The 19317-nt window shown below is 37.3% G+C and overlaps 1 protein-coding gene across 1 annotated transcript in view; it reads left to right on the top strand.

Annotated features, from left to right (window-relative positions):
* The window catches only part of LOC115215180 (TLC domain-containing protein 4-B-like), an 80040-nt gene that overhangs the window by 10002 nt on the left and 50721 nt on the right, over positions 1-19317 (top strand). Inside the window, exon 2 of the mRNA XM_029784367.2 lies at positions 19107-19134. The gene's annotated coding sequence lies outside the window, so the exon portion shown is untranslated. The remainder of the gene's footprint in view (positions 1-19106; positions 19135-19317) is intronic.

Raw genomic sequence — 19317 nt, 5'->3', positions numbered from 1 at the left:
GAAAGACAGAGTTGACCTCCAGAATTTGAGCTAAAGATGGACGAAATGCGACTAAACATTTTGCCTGGTATGCTAATAGTTCTGCCAGCTTGCCACCTTAAAAATTGAATTGTCACTGATAGATGCAGAGAGGCTTACATGGGACTGCCAGCGATGGAGAGCACTGATGGACCTGGCTGGTACTACACATGATGAGACTATGAATGTGGGATGACCCCAGCCCTATCAAGCAAGAGCATGAAGCAGGCAAAGCAGGAATTGTGAAGCATGGTTTATTTATAGCAGGCATAGGCAATCTTACAGTTTTATATTTAAGAGATGAAGAATTATGTACATTATTTACATTTGATGGATATTTGTCCTCATCTTGTTTGTTGATAACACAATGTTTCGGCTGATATACCCTCCAGCCTTCATCAGGTGTCTTGGGGAAATTTTGAACCTGGGTTCTCATTCCTAAGGTATTTTCTGATATTATTATTATTATTCAGGTCACTGCTTGGAATCAAACTTAGAATCTTGGGATTAGGAGCCTGCGCTCTTAACCACTATGCCATATGCCCACGGGCAATTATGGAGTGAATTTTAGGGCTTATAAATCTAATATTTGCCTATCCTTCCTTAATACCAGTTCCCATATGTTACATGAGTAACTTGGTCTGCCTTGGAGGTTGTTGTGACCTAGCATATATGCTACTTCTTTTAATTTTCATATTTTCCAGTGGTGTCTATTATTTTAACTTCATCCCACAGGGATTTCAATCAGTGACCTGAATAATAATAATAATATTAATAATAATAATAATAATAATAATCATAATAATCATAATAATAATAATCATAATAATAATTATAATAATAATAATAATCATAATAATAATAATAATAATCATAATCATAATAATCATAATCATAATAATAATAATCTTAATAATAATAATAATAATAATAATCATATTAATAATTATAATAATCATAATAATCATAATCATAATCATAATAATAATAATCTTAATAATCATAATAATAATAATAATCATATTAATAATAATAATAATATCGAACAATACCTTAGGAATGAGAACCCAGGTTTGAAATTTCCCCCAAGACACCTGATGAAGGCTGGAGGGTATATCAACCGAAACATTGTGTTAACAACAAACATTGTAGATTAATTGTAGTGATTAACACACCACACATATACACTGCTTTTTATATGCATTTGATTGTATATACTTTTCTGGGCTAGTTACTTGTTTTGCAAGTGATTTGATTTGTGGAGGAAGAGTCATTTCACTCATTTAAGAACATCCCTAACTAATCTTTGAACTTTCTGACAGTGAATATAATCCACAAATAATTTTTTTTTCTTGTTTAATTCCTTTTCTTCCAATAGTCCTGAAAGCCCTTCTAAAAAATTATATATTTCCTGTCCTCGTCTAGCTAAGCTAGAATTAACCCTTTTGATACTAACCTGACTGAGGCCTGGTTCTATGAAGAATACTTCCTGTTTTAACGTTAACTCATTTAGAACCTCCTATCAAAATGTTAATTTATGTTCAGGCAGGACAAGTGAGTCCAGCCCACTTATGCATGCCTTTCCTCCCTTGGACACACAAAGACCTGTTGAGGCAAGCGAAGTCGATATTGAACCTCATCTGACGACAGCTTGCGAAGACCTGTTGGGGCAAGTGAAATTGAAATCGAAATTGGAATCGAAATTGAACCAATCCTATGACTGGCACCCGGCAGATGCCAGGACCCCTGGACTGGTGGTACGTAAAAAGCACTATCCAAATCGTGGCCGATGCCAGCGCCGCCTCGACTGGCTTCCGTGCCGGTGGCACGTAAAATGCACCAATCCGACCGTGGCCGTTGCCAGCCTCGCCTGGCACCTGTGCAGGTGGCACGTAAAAAGCACCCACTACACTCACGGAGTGGTTGGCGTTAGGAAGGGCATCTAGCTGTAGAAACACTGCCAGATCAGACTGGAGCCTGGTGCAGCCTTCTGGCTTCCCAGACCCCAGTCGAACCGTCCAACCCATGCTAGCATGGAGAACGGACGTTAAACGATGATGATGATGTATGAAGCACCAGCTTAAGAACGACAAAGTTATTATTTTTAAAATTAATTGAAACAGAAGCTGTTTCACCAGAAATATGCTAACAAAAGGGCTAAGAACATACCCAACAAACTGTTATCCTCATAATTTCTGACAGTGAATAATGTTTTCTGACAACGGATAAAATTTTCGCTTCTTAGTTTTATACTCCCCCACCTACCCACCCACCAGTCATCCTGGAGCATCTTCAAAAAATATGAGTGCTTTCTGTCTTCTGTCTAAACTGGCATTAAATACTCTGTTTGGATTGTTTTACTGATGAAATGACAATCCTAGAATAAATCTTCAAGACTAAATCTCTGTCCAATTCAACTCCCATTAAGTGTGTATGTACATGTATGTTACATATACACTCACAATGAAAAAAAAAAAGTTAAATTAAAACATCTTTTGTGACTCAGACTATTTTCATTTATTATGAATACAGATTTTTTTATTATTTTCTTTTGTCGTCAGACATGTCTCATCCATAGGGATCATCCTTCTCATCATCACCACATTTATCTTCATCATCATCTTGCATGTACATTCTATGTTTGCATGCATTGGACAGATTGTTGTCATGCTCTTGGATGGGTTGATGAGCAACATCTCACCCATAAATTTCATTTCAACATGGTTTCCCCTATTGGATGCCCTTCCTAAATCCAACCACTTTACAAAGTGTAGTAGATGCATTTCACCATGACACCAGCACTAGAGAGGTTAAGGGTGACAGTGTTATGTATTTCAGGAGATGGATAAATGGTGAAGGTAAATGATGAGTGTTAACACTAAATGGCCTGATAGAATTTATAGTGTATAAAATAGTGTGTAAAATGTATGCATAGGCGTAGGAGGGGCTGTGTGGAAAGTAGCTTGATTACGAACCACATGGGTCCAGGTTCAGTCCCATTGCGTGGCACCTTGGGCAATTATCTTCTACTATAGCCTCGGGCCAACCAAAGCTTTCTGAATGGATTTGGTAGACAGAAACTGAAAAGAAGCCTGTTGTATATATATATGTATGTGTGTGTATGTCTGTGTTTGTTCCCCCAACATCGCTTGACAACTGATGCTGGTGTGTTTACGTCCCTGTAACTTAGTGGTTTGGCACAACAGACCGATAGAATAAGTACTAGGCTTACAAAGAATAAGTCCTGGGGTCGATTTGCTCAACTAAAGGCGGCGCTCCAGCATGGCCACAGTCACATGACTGAAACAAGTAAAAGAGTAAAGAGATACCTAGTAAGGTCCTCTAAACAAATATCTCGACATGATGAGACAGCGAGGATACGTGATGGAACTGGAGTGTTGATGAGAGAGTTAGAGAAGTGCAGTGGCTTCTTTAGTTATACTGAAAGCACAATATGGTGAACTGAGGAAATCCTCTACCATTCCTTCGTTACTGCAGCGACGTAGCGCTTTGAGTTTGAGAAGTGTGTAATTGAGAAATGAGTAGTAAGAAATATGAGCATATGAGGTAGGGAGGATAAGTGGATGCATGATAAAGACATGAGTAACAATGGCATGAGTAATAGATAACAGACAAAGGCATGGCTGATAGGAACATGTGTAGCATTGGTATGGCTGATAGATGAGTGATAAAAGGAAATATGATAAGGTTTAGTAATGGGAGGCAGGGGTACAGTGGTAGGAGTGTTAGACTGATCATAATGTAAACTTGACATTATGTACATGTGTGCATGCATGCATGCATGCATGCATGCATGCACACAAACACACACACACACACACACACACACACGCACACAAAGACAGTCTAACCCATGCAAGCATGAAAAAGGGAATGTTAAAATGATGATGAAACAATGGTGTACATATACACAATTTTGATTAAAATCCTTATTGTCATGCCTAGGCAGGACTTCTCCCCTATAACATGTCATCAATCATTGCATTTGTTTGTTTTGCTCTCAATATTTTATTATTATTATTATTATTATTATTATTATTATTATTATTAATGTGGCAAACTGGCTGAATCGTTAGCATGCCAGGCAAAATGCTTAGTGGCATTTTGCCCTCTTTACGTTCTGAGTTCAAATTCTGCTGAGCTTGACTTTGCCTTTCATTCTTTCGGGGTCAATAAAATACCAGTTGAACACTGGGGTTGATGTAATCAGCTGATCCCCTCCCCCAAATTTTCAAGCCTTGTGCCTTTAATAGAAAGAATTATTATTATCATTATTATTATTATGCTAGCATGGAAAGCGGACGCTAAACGACGACGATGATGATGATGATGATTATTATTATTATCATTATTATTATTATTTAGGTGGTAAGCTGGCAGAATCGTTAGCATGCTGGACAAATGGCTTAGTGGTATTTCACTCGCTGCTACGTTCTAGGTCCAAATTCTGCCGAGGTCAGCTTTGCCTTTCATCCTTTCGGGGTTGATAAATTAAGTACCAGTGAAACACTAGGGGTGATGTAATCGACTAGTCTCCTCCGCACAAATTTGAGACCTTGTGCTTCCAGTAGAAATTATTATTATTATTTTTTTCTTCTTTCTTCAAATCTTTTTCCGTTTCTCGCCGAGTGTTTTCCATACACCTAGGGCATAGAAGCTCATTGTATGCATTCCCAGATTACACGCGCAAATTCACAGGTAAAATATGTATTTAGAAATTAATAAATTAATAAATACATGAATGGATGTTGTTTTCACAGTGATAATGCTCTTCTCAGTACATGAGTCGTTCCAGTTAACACGATTTTTTGCACCTCCTGTAGGGATGGTAAGCCTGGTAGTATTTTCAAATAGGTTTCAGTACATTTTTTTTATCATTCCTAGAGATCATACAATCACTGGTACTGTAGTTGCCTTGAGATGCCACATTTTTCAATTTCTATTAGCAAGTCCTTATATTTACTAATCTTCTCAAATTCTTTCGCCACTATATTGTGATCGCAAGGAATACTCATGTCAATTAATAAACACATCTTTTTGTCCGATCTTTCATAATAATATCCGGTTTTGACACATTTTCTCCCTCAGTCACAGCTTCAGGATGGTGTTTATACCATTTGTCAGTGGTTTTGATTTTATAATGCTGACATATTGTCCAATGTAAATACTGGCCGACTCCGTCATGTCTTGCTTTATATTCTACAGGTACAAGACTCTACACCCTAAGATTAGGTGGTCTATAGTTTCAATCTCATCTTTACAGAATCGGCATTTTGGGTCAGCTCCATTTTTTTATCACATTGGCTTGGTAGTTCCGGGTTAGTAAGCTTTGGTCTTGAGCAGCTTATATGAAACCCCCACTCTCTGCTTTCAGCCCTGAGCTTCGTAACCATTGGTGCGTGTGTTTCTGATTGACATCAGCTTTTTTGCTACCGGCCACATACTTGCCATGCAGAGGTTTCTGTTCCCATCTGCTAGCTAATTTTTCATGCGCTTTTGTTTTTGCAATTAATTTACTTTTCTTTGCAGCAGCAGTTGGCACATTTCCTTCAGCCTGCTCAATCTGGTGGGTATCTAAGAGATCAGTAGTGAATTTTTTGCTCTCTTTGAGAATAGAGTGAAGTTTTTTTGGTCTTTCATGTTTTTCAACAAGTTTTAGCATCCAATTGTTGGTTGCTTCAAGGTATTTGGCCAGTCCGATTGTGGTGGTTTTGTATGTAAGTTCAAGCTGGATCAAACCTCGACCTCCCTGAGCTCTGGGAAGGTAAAGGCGATCCACGTCTGCCTTTGGATGGTGCATCTTATTACAAGTCATTAGCTTGCAGATTTTTCTGTCAATTTTCGTTATTTCACTGGTATTCCAGTTAAGCACATTGAAACTATAAAGAACAACTGGTACTGCTAAGGAATTTATGGCTAACACCTTATTATATGCATTCAGCTCAGACTTCAGGACTGCCTGAACTCTTCTATAACATTTCTTCCTAACCTTCTTTTTCATGCTTGCATGCTGGAGTGGTTGGCATTAGGAAGGGCATCCAGCCGTAGAAACACTGCCAAATCTGACTGGGCCTGATGAAGCCTTCCGGCTTCACAGACCCCAGTTAAACCGTCCAACCCATGCTAGCATGGAAAACGGACGCTAAATGATGATAATGATGATGATGATATATATATCAAGCTTACTTGGAAATGGATGCGTGGCGTTCAATCATATAATAATATAAATAATATATATCTCTTATTATAAAAGGCAGATTTTATCTGCCTCCCTTTGTATCTTATAGAAATCTACAATATAGGATTTCTTCAATTACAATTTACCTAGCATTTTTAAGAGTAGAATGCATCGGGTCGTGCCAGGTCCAGTTTTTAAAATTTCAACCCCAATTAAGCTAAATTTAGAGAAAACTCACATTGTGGTGTATGAGTCAAATGCTTTTCTTAGTGTGGCTTACAGCACTCGCACACACACACACACACACACACAAAAAGGGAGCGATCTGATTCACTCACGCTATCACTCTCATTTCTACGACTTTCTCTTTGCAAGTGTGCAACGATTAAACTGAAACTATTTCTATAAAACGGATCACTCATGCTATCAACATAATTTCTCCCACTTTCTCTTTGCAAGTGTACCTTAAACCACTACTAAAAAAATAAAAAACACAGCAAACAGAAACAAATAAATACATAACGATTTACTCCTCACACAATTTCTTCAATTAGAGTTTACCTAAGATTTTTCAAAGTACTCCATTCGGTCATGCCATAAAAAATTTCTTTCAATTTCACCCCCAATTAAGACAAAATTCGAGAAAACTCAATATTTTAACATTTCACTCCGAAAGCATTGATGTACATGTGTGCGTGCGTGAGTGTGTGTGTGTGTGTGTTTGATGGGTTGTGCGACACAGAAAGTGTGGTGTGTAAGTGAAGTGCTTTTGTTAGTGTGTGTAAAGAGACAGAGAGAGTGAAAGACAAATAACTGAACTTTTTTTACTCACTTTTTGTAGTGAGTGACTGAGAGAGAAAAGAGAGAGAGAGGTTATGTATGTATATATGTATGTATGGCTTCAGTGACACACACACACAAAAACACATACCTACGTACACCTAAAGCACGCACACACACACACACACAAGCGGAGCGCGAACTTCAAAATTTTGGTAGTATTAATTTGCGAGCGTACTTCTAAGCGCGCATAATTGAAAGTTTTCACTATGATATCATCACGTGCGAAAAAATTCGAAGGGTTTTGAACAATTGAGATACAGATGTCACGCCTGTATTGAAACCATTGCTAAGCTGCCGTAATTGCTTAATTAAGACTTTGTTTAAATTGAAAGGGGCAAATATGTGACAAGGTTGAAAAAAATACCCCAGAGAAAAAAATGTACTGCTGGTATTTATATAATTCACTACTATTTTGCTACAATGTCATGAAAAAGAAAAAATTTAGGTATGTACAACATATATTATACATTTTTTCTATTCATTCAATTCATTCAACGAAAATAAAAAAATCGAATTCGCCACCCCCTTTTCCCCGTTCGCGTTTGTGTAAAAAAAATTATTATTTAAGTTTTAAAAATTATTTACTTTGTTCAAAAAATATTAATATTAATTAATTTTCAAGAATTATTTAATTTATATAATTAATTCATTAATTTTATTCTGTAAAATAGTAATTAATTCATTTATCTGTAAATCTGCAAGGTTGTTACTCAGGCACCTAGAAATAGCAGCCAGATTTTTATATTCTAAATAATTTGCAATTTCAAAAAATATATTAATTTTGCGTTATTTAATTTGATAAATTCTACGGAATAATTTTGCGCGTTATATACGTTCGCGTTTCTGTAAAAAAATGTAATTATTTAAGGGCGATCGAGTATCGAGTATCGAGTACCTACGTCTGATCGCGCGCACGCGCGAATCCGCGTGTGCGCAACCGGGACCACTCTGCGATACAAGTACCCATATATACATCCATACATACATGTGTGTGTGTGTCTATGTATGTGTATTAATGTGTGTGTGTTATCTCTATATAAAGCTAAAGTTGTCTGTGTGCGCCACGTTTGGTAACCTTCAACTAACACTATCTCCTCCGAGACCCTGCGGCGCAAGTTGACCAAAATTGAGAGTATGATAGAAGAAGGGTTGCTCTTCCTTCCGTAGAACATAAAATTCAAATCGGACCATATTAACACCAAAAATTATTTACATCAAAAAGCTGCTTTTTTCTATGAAAATCCCTATTTTTTACGATTTTTTCACTGCTGTGTCACCACTTTTCGGTGTATTTCGACCAGAAAAATGTTCACAAAATTTTTACTTTTCAAAATTACAATTCCAGCGGGTCGAAACAAACCCGAGCAACGCCGGGCGATACTGCTAGTATGCATATATACATACGTATATGCACATACTTACATATATACATATGTATATGTGGGGTCAGAACGTTACAGATTGTGAACAACAAAAAATATGAAAATATAGAATATGAACTTTTTTTGCAAACAATGAAGGAAACAAGACATGCAACATAAAGAATGACCTTTCATCAGTTGTCGGCTGTTTTTCTTATCCATATTTCGAGCATTTCATGAAAAGGTACTCCTTTAATAAATCAGTTTCTCTCATAAAGCAAATTAAATAAAATTTGGGATTTGGTAGCGGGTCAAAATTGCTAACAAAAACAGGACAGTGAAAACAAACAGGAAGGGCTGCTAAGCCTAAACTAGGTGAGGTATTGAATGTGAAGAAGGAAGCTTGGACAGGAGACAGACAAGAATACATCTGATTCATCCAGCTGTATCAGGAGGAAAGAAAGATGGTCAACGCTCATATGGGAGCCATGAGAGAGCAAAGGAGGACGAGTGAGGGAGAGAATGACAGGCAGAGAAGAGCGAAGGGGAGAGAAAAAATTAGAGAAATGATAAGAGAGAAAAATGGGAGGGGGAGAAGGGGAGATAAAAAGAATTAGAGGAAAGAAAAGTAAAAATGAAAGAGTGAGATATATATATATATATATATATATATATATATATATATATTCAATGTGGTAGTCAAGAAAGGCATAGAATTGTTAGCACACCAGGCAAAATGCTTAGTGGCATTTTGTTTGTCTTGTTCTGAGTTCAAATTCTGCTGAACTTGACTTTGCCTTTCATCCTTTTGGGGTTGATAAAAAGAGTACCAGTTGAGATCTTGGGTTGATGTAATCAACTTATTCCCTCCCCTTAACTTACTGGCCTTGTGTCAAAATTTGAAATCAGTGATGTAGTTATGAGATTCAGTTTACAGCCATGTAGTTTCAGATTTTATCACACTCCACATCATATTGGTAAAAGGACTATGGGGGAAGGTCTGTACATACCCGTCATATACATATGCATTTGTTTACCAGTGTGAAATGGTGTGTCAAGTTGCATCCCTGTATATATCAAAGCTAGCTGAGGACATCAATAAATTGAGGTAGATAAGTACTGAACTGAAATAAATGCGAGATTCAATATGCTATTCAGAAATTTTAAAGAGTGGTGCTCCATTTTGGCTGTGGTTCAGTGACTGAAACCATTAAAAGAATATATGCAATTAGATCATGATAGTCATTAAAAACACCTAGACTGTTATATTTTATACTCGTTATCAACATTGCTTTGTCATATGTCTATGGCGTGAGTACTGATACTCTACTAAATATAGAATGAAGTAGTGTCAGTGACTGAAATGTAGACTTATGAAGAAAGACTTTGACACTGAAAGGTATGTAACACTATCTACTAATATAATTAGCAGTGTGTCTCCATCTTTTAATTTGTCCATCCTGCCTGTATTGGTACTTGTACTCTGCCTATGTTTCATGCAATCACTACAAAAAGGCTGCATGGTTAGCCGAATACTGAGTGAGTAGAAATGTACAGGTTTTTAACTGTCCTTATATAAATTGTATACAGTGTGCATTCTCTCCTGATGACTTCTGAAACTGACTGACATCCAAGGATATGGAGTTTTCAATTGACTATACTTGAAGAAGCAAGCTGTTTCCAAATGTCTCTCTCTCTCTGTGTATATATATATATATATATATATATATATATGTATGTATATTTCCTTTAAGTTCATTTACAGGAAACATCATCATCATCGTTTAACGTCCGTTCTCCATGCTAGCATGGGTTCGATGGTTCGACCGGGGATCTGGGAAGCCAGAAGGCTGCACCAGGCTCCAGTCTTATCTGGCAATGTTTCTACAGCTGGATGCCCTTCCTAACGCCAACCACTCCGTGAGTGTAGTGGGTGCTTTTTACGTGCCACCTGCACAGGTACCAGGCGAGGCTGGCAACGGCCACGGTCGGATTGGTGCATTTTACATGCCACCGGCACGGAAGCTAGTAGAGGCGGCACTAGCATAGGCCACGATTCGGATGGTGCTTTTTACGTGCCACCGGCACGGAAGCCAGTCGAGGCGGCGCTGGCATCGGCCACGATTCGGATTGTGCTTTTTACGTACCACCAGTCCAGGGGTCCTGGCATCTGCCGGATGCCAGTCATAGGATTGGTTCAATTTCGATTTCGATTTCACTTGCCCCAACAGGTCTTCGTAAGCAAAGGAGGGTTGGCATGGGTGCCTGTCGTTGGATGAGGTTCGATATCGACTTCGCTTGCCTCAACAGGTCTTTGTGTGTCCAAGGGAGGAAAGGCATGCATAAGTGGGCTGGACTCCCTTGTCCTGCCTGGTCTTCTCAAGCACAGCATATTTCCAAAGGTCTCGGTTGCTGGTCATTTCCTCAGTTCGAAGGTCGTACTTCACCACCTCGTTCCAGGTTTTTCTGGGTCTACCTCTTCCACGGGTTCCCTCAACTGCTAGGGATTGGTACTTTTTCACACACCTATCTTCATCCATTCTCGCCACATGACCATACCAGTGCAATCGTCTCTCTTGCACACCACAACTGATGCTTCTTTGGTCCAACATTTCTCTCAAGGTACTAACGCTCTGTCGAGTATGCACACTGACATTACACATCCATCGGAGAATACTGGCTTCATTCCTGGCGAGCTTACGCATGTCCTCAGCAGTCATGGCCCATGTTTCACTGCCATGTAGCATGGCTGTTCGTACACATGCATCATACAGTCTGCCTTTTACTCTGAGCGAGAGGCCTTTAGTCACCAGCAGAGGTAAGAGCTCCCTAAACTTTGCCCAGGCTATTCTTACTCTAGCAGTTACACTTTCAACACACCCACCCCCGCTACTAACTTGGTCACCTAGATAATGGAAGCTATCAACTACTTCTAGTTTTTCCCCCTGGAAAGTGACGGGAGTTGTTTTCTGCAGATTTTCAGAGTTTATTGCTCCTGAGCATCTGCCACATACAAAAACTATCTTCCCAGTTAGCCTTCCTTTGACATTGCTGCACCTCTTATGTGTCCATAGCTTACACTGGGTACATCTTATAGAGTTTCTACCTACACCTCTTCTACAGATTGAGCAGGGCCATCTTCCTGAAGACATTTGTGGTTTGTCTACCTTCCTACTTATTAGTACTTTGGTTTTAGCTGTATATAAACCAATTTCAATGCCCCTCGATTCTAAACCCTCCTTCCACACCTGGAACTTCTCCTCCAGTTCTGATAGTGACTCAGCAATTAGAGCAAGGTCGTCAGCATAGAGGAGCTCCCTGGGGCATCCTGTCTTGAATTCCTCCGTAATTGCCTGGAGGACTATGATAAATAGGAGGGGTCTGAGTACTGAACCCTGGTGGACCCCAACCTCTACTTTGAATTCTTCTGTGTACATGTTGCCAACCCTAACCTTACTTACGGCATCCCTGTACATGGCTTGCACAGCCCTCACCAGCCATTCATCTATCCCTAGTTTCCTCATTGACCACCAGATAAGGGATCGGGGGACCCTGTCAAAGGCTTTCTCCATGTCAACGAAAGCCAGTACAGGGGCTTATCTTTGGCTAGGTATTTCTCCTGCAGCTGTCTCACCAGAAATATGGCATCAGTGGTGCTTTTCCCTGGCATGAAACCAAACTGCATCTCGTCCAAGTTGACTCTCTCCCTAATTAGTTGGGCTATGACCCTCTCTGTAACCTTCATTACCTGATCCAACAGCTTGATACCTCTGTGATTATTTGTATCTAGGGCGTCTCCTTTATCTTTGTAGCTGTTGACTAGTATGCTGCTACACCAGTCATTGGGTATGACTCCTTTGTGTATCACCTGGTTAACTATATGGGTGACTAAGCTATAACCGACACTGCCAGATATTTTAAGCATCTCTGATGGGCCTGGGGCTTTCCCTGTCTTCATGCTTCTAATTGCCTTAACTACCAAAGAATTGTCAACTCGGATGGCTGGTCCCTCTGTTTGGTTGACATTCGGCAGACTCTCTTTATCCCATTCATTTTCTTTATTCAGCAAACATTTTTGAATATGCATATAAAGCTTTTATTATATCAACTTTATGAATTCCATCTATGGATTATTATTATTATCATTATTATTATTATTATTATTATTATTATCATTACTATATATATACATACATGGTTAGCCAAAAGTCTCTCAACAGTAAATCAAAACCATTTAATTCCAAGATTTATTTATGTTTAATAACTGAATGAATTTAATAAAAGCATCTAAATGTGAAATATCATGAAAATTGTTCAAACTGAAGTCCTTCTTGAGCGACACATTTTTCCATTTGAGTCTATACAGAATTACAGACAGTATTTATGGAATTTTGATTTACTGTCAGGTGACTTTTGGCCAACGCTGTATGTATATATATATATTTTGGACTGCTGAAATCTACAAGTTTTTTCTCTTATTTCTTGCTGTTGAAGAGTGTAGGCTCAAAACGTAAAGGACTTTTTCATTTTTCCTGAGTGTCAAGCACTAATACTCTTGCTTGTTGTTCATACATTTGTCTTTGACTTTCGTTTTTCTATAAATTTCAACTATATATATATATATATACTAGCAGTATAACCCGGCTTTGCCCAGGATTAAGTTATGATTATTAAGCTAATCAAGTTCTTTATTTCAAACCAAACTAAGTAATATCGACGTCAAATTTGGGCGAAATCCATTGAAATTGGTTTATATATATATATATATATAATATAATATAATATAAATATATATGGGCAATACACACAAACACACATACACACACGTACGTATGTACACCTATTGCATATGTTTTTTTGCATGCATACATGTTCATAAACAGAAATGAATGGAAAAAATGTTGGTAAATTTGTAGATTAACACTCGCATGATTTTCACTAAGAAAAAAATGAGGTTTTTTGCATGGAACCAACTACTCTGGCCTACTAATATGCTACAAAACCCTTTTTGTGGTCCGTAAAACGGAGTGGGGTGTGGTGGAAGCCTCAGAAATTGTACCCATTTTACTGTGTAATTCGCTGACAAACTGTTACCTACCTCTTTGTTTCTTTGTTGTTAAATAAATGGATTCTCAATAAAACAAAACTCTTTCACACCCAAAGTAATGTGTGTGTGAGAGAGGGGGAGAAAGATGAACGATTTAAAATAAATAAATGATTTAAAATAAATATATTTTAATTGATGTGTGAGAAAGTATATATGATCTGATTATAAACTATAGTGTCTTTCAAAAACATCCTAAATTTGAACACAAAATCTTGTGTTTAAGAAAAAACAAAACATTTTACATTTTATTTTTTATGAATGTTGTCCACTTACTCTCCCTCTTTCTCTCTCTCTCACTTTGTCTTTACCTTGTTTTTTTGTTAGCCGATGTCAAACTCTCTGCCTTTCTCCCACTTTTCTTTACCTTGTTTTTTTTTTGTTAGACACTGTCAAACTCTCTCCCACTCTCTCTTACACATACTTTTTCTTTACTTTTTTGTTTGATGTTGTGAAACACTTTCTCTCCCTCACACTCACACATACATCAACACACAACCTCTCTCTCCCCCTCACACACACTTTCGCTTGGCTATGGCTAGAAGGGACTTAACTCATGTTAGCAGCCTTCAAAATTGATAAAAGCTATGGTTGAAAATAGATTTTTACTGCTATCCGCTGGTGCCTCGGGAAAAAAATAAGTTGACAAAACCCAAGTAGGGTGGTGACGAATGTCCTTCTAAAATTGGAGCAACAGACATGCTAATTTGTGGACGTGCATAAATTACATTCACGTACACACACACACACACATCATGCAGTTTATAGATACACTAGCAGTATCGCCCGGCGTTGCTCAGGTTTGTAAGGGAAATAACTATAAAGCATTTTTAGAGAGTTATAGCCAAAAAATAGCAAAAAAATGGAAAAAAAATGATGGTAAATTTTTTTTAGAGTTAAAAAAGGTGGAGTTGCGTCCCCTAGACGGTCTGTGGTTTGGGTTTCTGATTCTCGACCCCATGTCGAATTTATCGATTTTTTTCAGAACTGGGGGAACTTTTCAAAATTTTCGCTGCGTTAGTTTTGAATTATGACATTGGGCTATGTGTGTGTCAAGTTTCATCAGAATCGGTTGAAAGCCGTGGTCAGAGTGAGGGTACGAGAAAACAGACACACAGAAACACGCACAGACAAACTGCCGTTTATATAGAGAGAGATATATATATATCTTTTATCTTTTACTTGTTTAAATCATTAGACTGTGGTCATGCTGTGGGGCATTGCCTTGAGGAATTTTTAGTCAAATGATTCGATTCCAGTACTTGGATTTTGTTAAACTTGGTACTTGTTCTCTCAGTCTCTTTTGCTGAACTGCTACGTTATGGAGACACAGGCACACCAACACTTGTTGTCAAGCAATAGTGGGGGACAGACACAAAGACAAACACATATATATATGATGGATGACTTTCAGTTCCCATTTACCAAATCCACTCACAAGGCTTTGGTCAGCCCAAAGCTATAGTAGAAAACACTTGCCCAAGTTGTCACACAGTAAGACAGAACCCGAAAGCATGTGGTTGGGAAGCAAGCTTCTTACCACACAGCCACATTATTTTTAAATGATAAAGATAAACATCACCCTCATTTAATGTCCATGTTCCCAACTGGCATCAGTTGGATGGTTTGACAGGATCTGATGGATCCAAAGACTACGTCATGTTCCAATATCTGCTTTGGTGGTAGTTTCTACAGTTGGATGCCCTTCCTAACACCAGCCTCTATCCAATTGCTTCCCTTTGGTATGGTTTTCTGTAACTATCTAACCCTTTCACCTCAAAATTAAATTTCATTGTTTATCCAGTAATGCTGTTAAATATCTCCCAAAAAATAGAATTAGTATTTTCTGCAAGTGATATTGCCTCAGTAAACTTCACATATCTCAACAGAGATCAATTTCAAACATGACAAAAAATGGATTGGTATATAAAACTGCTTTCTGCAATTTAGGATAATGAAATTTTGAGTGGATTTTGAGTGCTTTCTGTAGTAAAACAAAATTAAAAAAGCAAAAAACTAAAATTGAATATTATCATCATATTTGAGTATTTTAAATGACTACAACCACCCTATCATAATGCAGATTACTCTAATATTAAAATACAACATTTAACTAAGATCATATCGCTATCACTTGCATAATGTGATTAGTTATCCTTCTCACTTCTCTCTCTAATGTTCTTACAGACATGAAAACTGCATTACTCAAATTTTATAATGAATGGGGACAATTTTAATTAAACTGGGGAAAAAAAAAAAAAAAATTAAAAAAAAACTAGAATTACTGTAAATCAGGAATTTTGTTTTAGAGAAAAATTTATGAAGACTAATTGAAACGTTTTAGCTTTCTACTTCTCTGCATAAATTTTACAATAATGAGCAATTTGATCATCTAAACCTTGGCAAACAAGCATATTCTTCTGTCAACATTTGGTTTCTGTATTAAGTAATCAGTGTTTGGTCAATTATGTCTCAAAAAAAATCATCAATATCTTTCACTGTTATAGCCATTGAGTTGGTTTTCTGTTTCTTCATTTTCTATTGCTTCTTGTTCTTCATTTGTCTGTTGATATCAGTTTCAATGAGGTCATCACTGAAGTCTTTTAAATGTTAAGCCAATAATTCACAAACATCTAAATCAACATCCTAGAGGCCAAAGGTAGAGATTTCATCAATGGATTTGTTTGTTAGATATTTAGCAAAAACATTTTGCCAGACTGCTCTCCTGCATCTGGCAGCTGGTTCATATATATATGGTTCATATATATATTTTTAACCTTTTTAATACCAGCCTACCTGAGACTTTTGCCTGGTTCTGTGACACAAACTCTTTGTTTTCAAGTGATCTGAATTAAAACCTTTCAAAATTTCTTGTTAATCTATGTTCTAGGCTTAATAATAATAAGTTATTTTGCTAAATTCTTCATTATTTTCAAAATTATTTGAAACAAAAAATAGTGCATTTCAACAGAATTATAGGGGTGGGGAGAGTATTAAATGCTTATTTAATCTTAAATTTTTTCCAAAATTTATAAGGAGTAATTGTATCTTCTCCAGTTGTAACTTCACTTGTGAAAACATTCTTTGAATATAACACTTTGTGAATGTTGCTGTTGTTGCTGTTAAGCAACAAGATGGGTAAGGGTGATTAGGTGATGGTCTAGGTCTTAGGGGCAGGAGACCCCAGACCTTGGGGGGGAAAAAAAAACTTTGGTCGTCTTGTAGTCAAGGGCTCTTCGTTGATGGCTGACACCACTGGGAGGTGGCCCTCAAAGTCTCTGGAGATGGAGATCTCCAGGTCCAAATTCTTGAACGGCTGCTGTTGTTGCTTGGTCCATAGGCTGTAACATCAGGATCATTATTGTTGATAATAAAACCATAGGTAGTGTTCTGGCAGCATTGTTAGCATGGCAGGCAAAATACTTAATGGTATTTTGTCTGTCTTTACCTCCTGAGTTCAAATTATGCTGAGGTCAACATTACCTTCCATCCTTTCAGAGTTGATAAAATAAGTACCAGTTGAACACAGGTCGATATAATTGACTTACCTTTCCCTGAAATTGTTGGCCTTGTACCAAAATTTGAAACTAGTAATAAAACCTGCTTCTTTGTACAACAGTCATGGAAATAAATAAATTATCAGCTTTATAAGCTAAATGATTTTCCTTGCAGTAATTTTCAACTTGTAGACAAAAACGTGGGACCTCTGAACAAGACTCTTGTGATCCATGTCTTTTTTTTTATTTGATTCCCAAGTCAACTGGAAGAATTTGTCTGTTGCATCCCCTTTTTTAAAGGGGTTTATTTCTCAAAAGTAAGCATCAGTTTTAACTTGAAGTCCCATCAGTATTGCCTCCAAGTAAAAAGGTCAAAGAATTTTTTGATGCTTTATAACTAGGTTATTTTTGCCAAAAATAATTCTCAATTACATTTTCTTCCAGAAATGGCTGGTTTTGTTCACACTGAAGATTTTATGAACTTCATATTTATTTACTCCAATACTTTTCTTTCATTCATCAAAGCCTAATTATTGCTGTGTGGTAAGCAGTTTTGCTTCCAAACCACACACATCCCAGTTCAATCCCACTGTGTGGCATCTTGGGCAGGTATCTTCTGCTATAACCCCAGGCTGACCAAAGCCTAGTGAATAGATTCAGTAGATGGAAACTGAGAAGAAGCTTCCTGTGGTTGACTTCCCCTTCTATTATTGTTGGTTAGATAAAATAATTACCAGTTAAGTGTTAGGGCCAGTCTAGTCAACTACATCTCTCAAAATTTGCAACTATTTGCCTGTATTAGAACATGAGGTGGCCAGGTGTCACATTTCATAGTAGTGAGTGTAGTTGACTACATACGACCCCAGTGGTTTAGGGTGTAGCAATCATGATCAAGTGGCCGTGGTTTTGATTTCCTATTCAGGAGCAAAAACACTCCTGATGTTACTTCGCAGTCACTTCAACATCTGATGTGTGACAGACTGTGCACCTGTACTGACAATGTCGATTGGATAGAGGGAGCGAGCTAATGTAGAGCACACCCATTTGATCACTATAAACAGATCCTCTGTGCAGGGTGTACAGCAAGAAATTGCAAACCCCTCAGCTATTGTCTATGATAGGAGAGTCTATCTATGATATATCACTGGTACTTAATTTATTGAACCTCAGAGCAAATACTTGGCTTAATTAAATCAAGTTCGCATCACCCAAAATGTATGGTCTCTTAATGTTAGAGAATAATCTCTTCGTTAACAGTAGTGCACTCGACCAAATGTTTTGCAGTTCAAGTTTCATTAAAGCATCTATTGTTAACACAATTTTTCATCTGTCTATGAATTCATATTCCAATGTATTTTTCCCCTTAGAAGACAGTTGCATGTTATTATTATGTGGAGATTTACTTATTATGTCTAGCATTTTCAGTGTGTATAGTAATACATACTGGAAGTAATTTGGTCAACTAACTTCAATATAATCACCAAAATTTCAAGAGTGATGTTGTAGTCTTCATCAGTAGGAGAAGGGAGTGTGAAGTGTGAGGTGGTGACTTTTATCAGCATTAGTTTATCCAGTAAAAGGACGGTAAGCAAGGCTGAGGAATCTAATTTCATAAGAGACTATGGAAGAGTTTTGTCTTTGAACTGGGATACTATTAGTTTGCCAAAGAAGCCTCTATATAGTTGCTCAAAATGCTAGAAGTAATAACCAAATCTCTCTCTCAAATCACAGTTAAAACGGAAGGACACATTCATAATGTAGTCTTTGATGTATTCAAAAAGGGCAGGGTGGTCACTACTGGAACATTCTTGATCACAAGACAATTAGATCAAGGCTGACCTGAGGCTAAACAACTGCAATTACTACCAATTCTTTGGTCACTAAACTGAGACAGTAAGTATTTTTTTGTGAGAAAAGTAAGTCTTTACAATACTGCTGTAACACACACAAATACAGTTATTTATATTTTTACACCAAATCAATAAAAATAGCACAGTCATTTATTTTTTTATTATTTTTAGAATTTTCTCTCCAAATATATTTACCTTTTCTCTATCTTGTTTCTTTTTTTTTTTTATTTTCAGATGTGAAAAATAATTAGAAAAATAACTGGTAAGTTATTTGTTTTTTGTTTTAAATAATTTTGGTTTCATCATGAATTATTGTTTTAACCCTTTAGTGTTTAAACCGGCCACATCCGGCCCAATATATTATACATGTTGTATATTCAAACTGGCGATATCCAGCCTCTCACACCTAACCTACAGTGACATTCTAAAAATAAACAATCACGTC

The sequence above is a fragment of the Octopus sinensis genome, linkage group LG8 (assembly GCF_006345805.1).
Source record: "Octopus sinensis linkage group LG8, ASM634580v1, whole genome shotgun sequence".
NCBI lineage: Eukaryota > Metazoa > Mollusca > Cephalopoda > Octopoda > Octopodidae > Octopus > Octopus sinensis.
The sequence above is the reverse complement of the archived record's forward strand: the minus strand, read 5'-3'. Positions and strand labels throughout refer to the sequence as shown.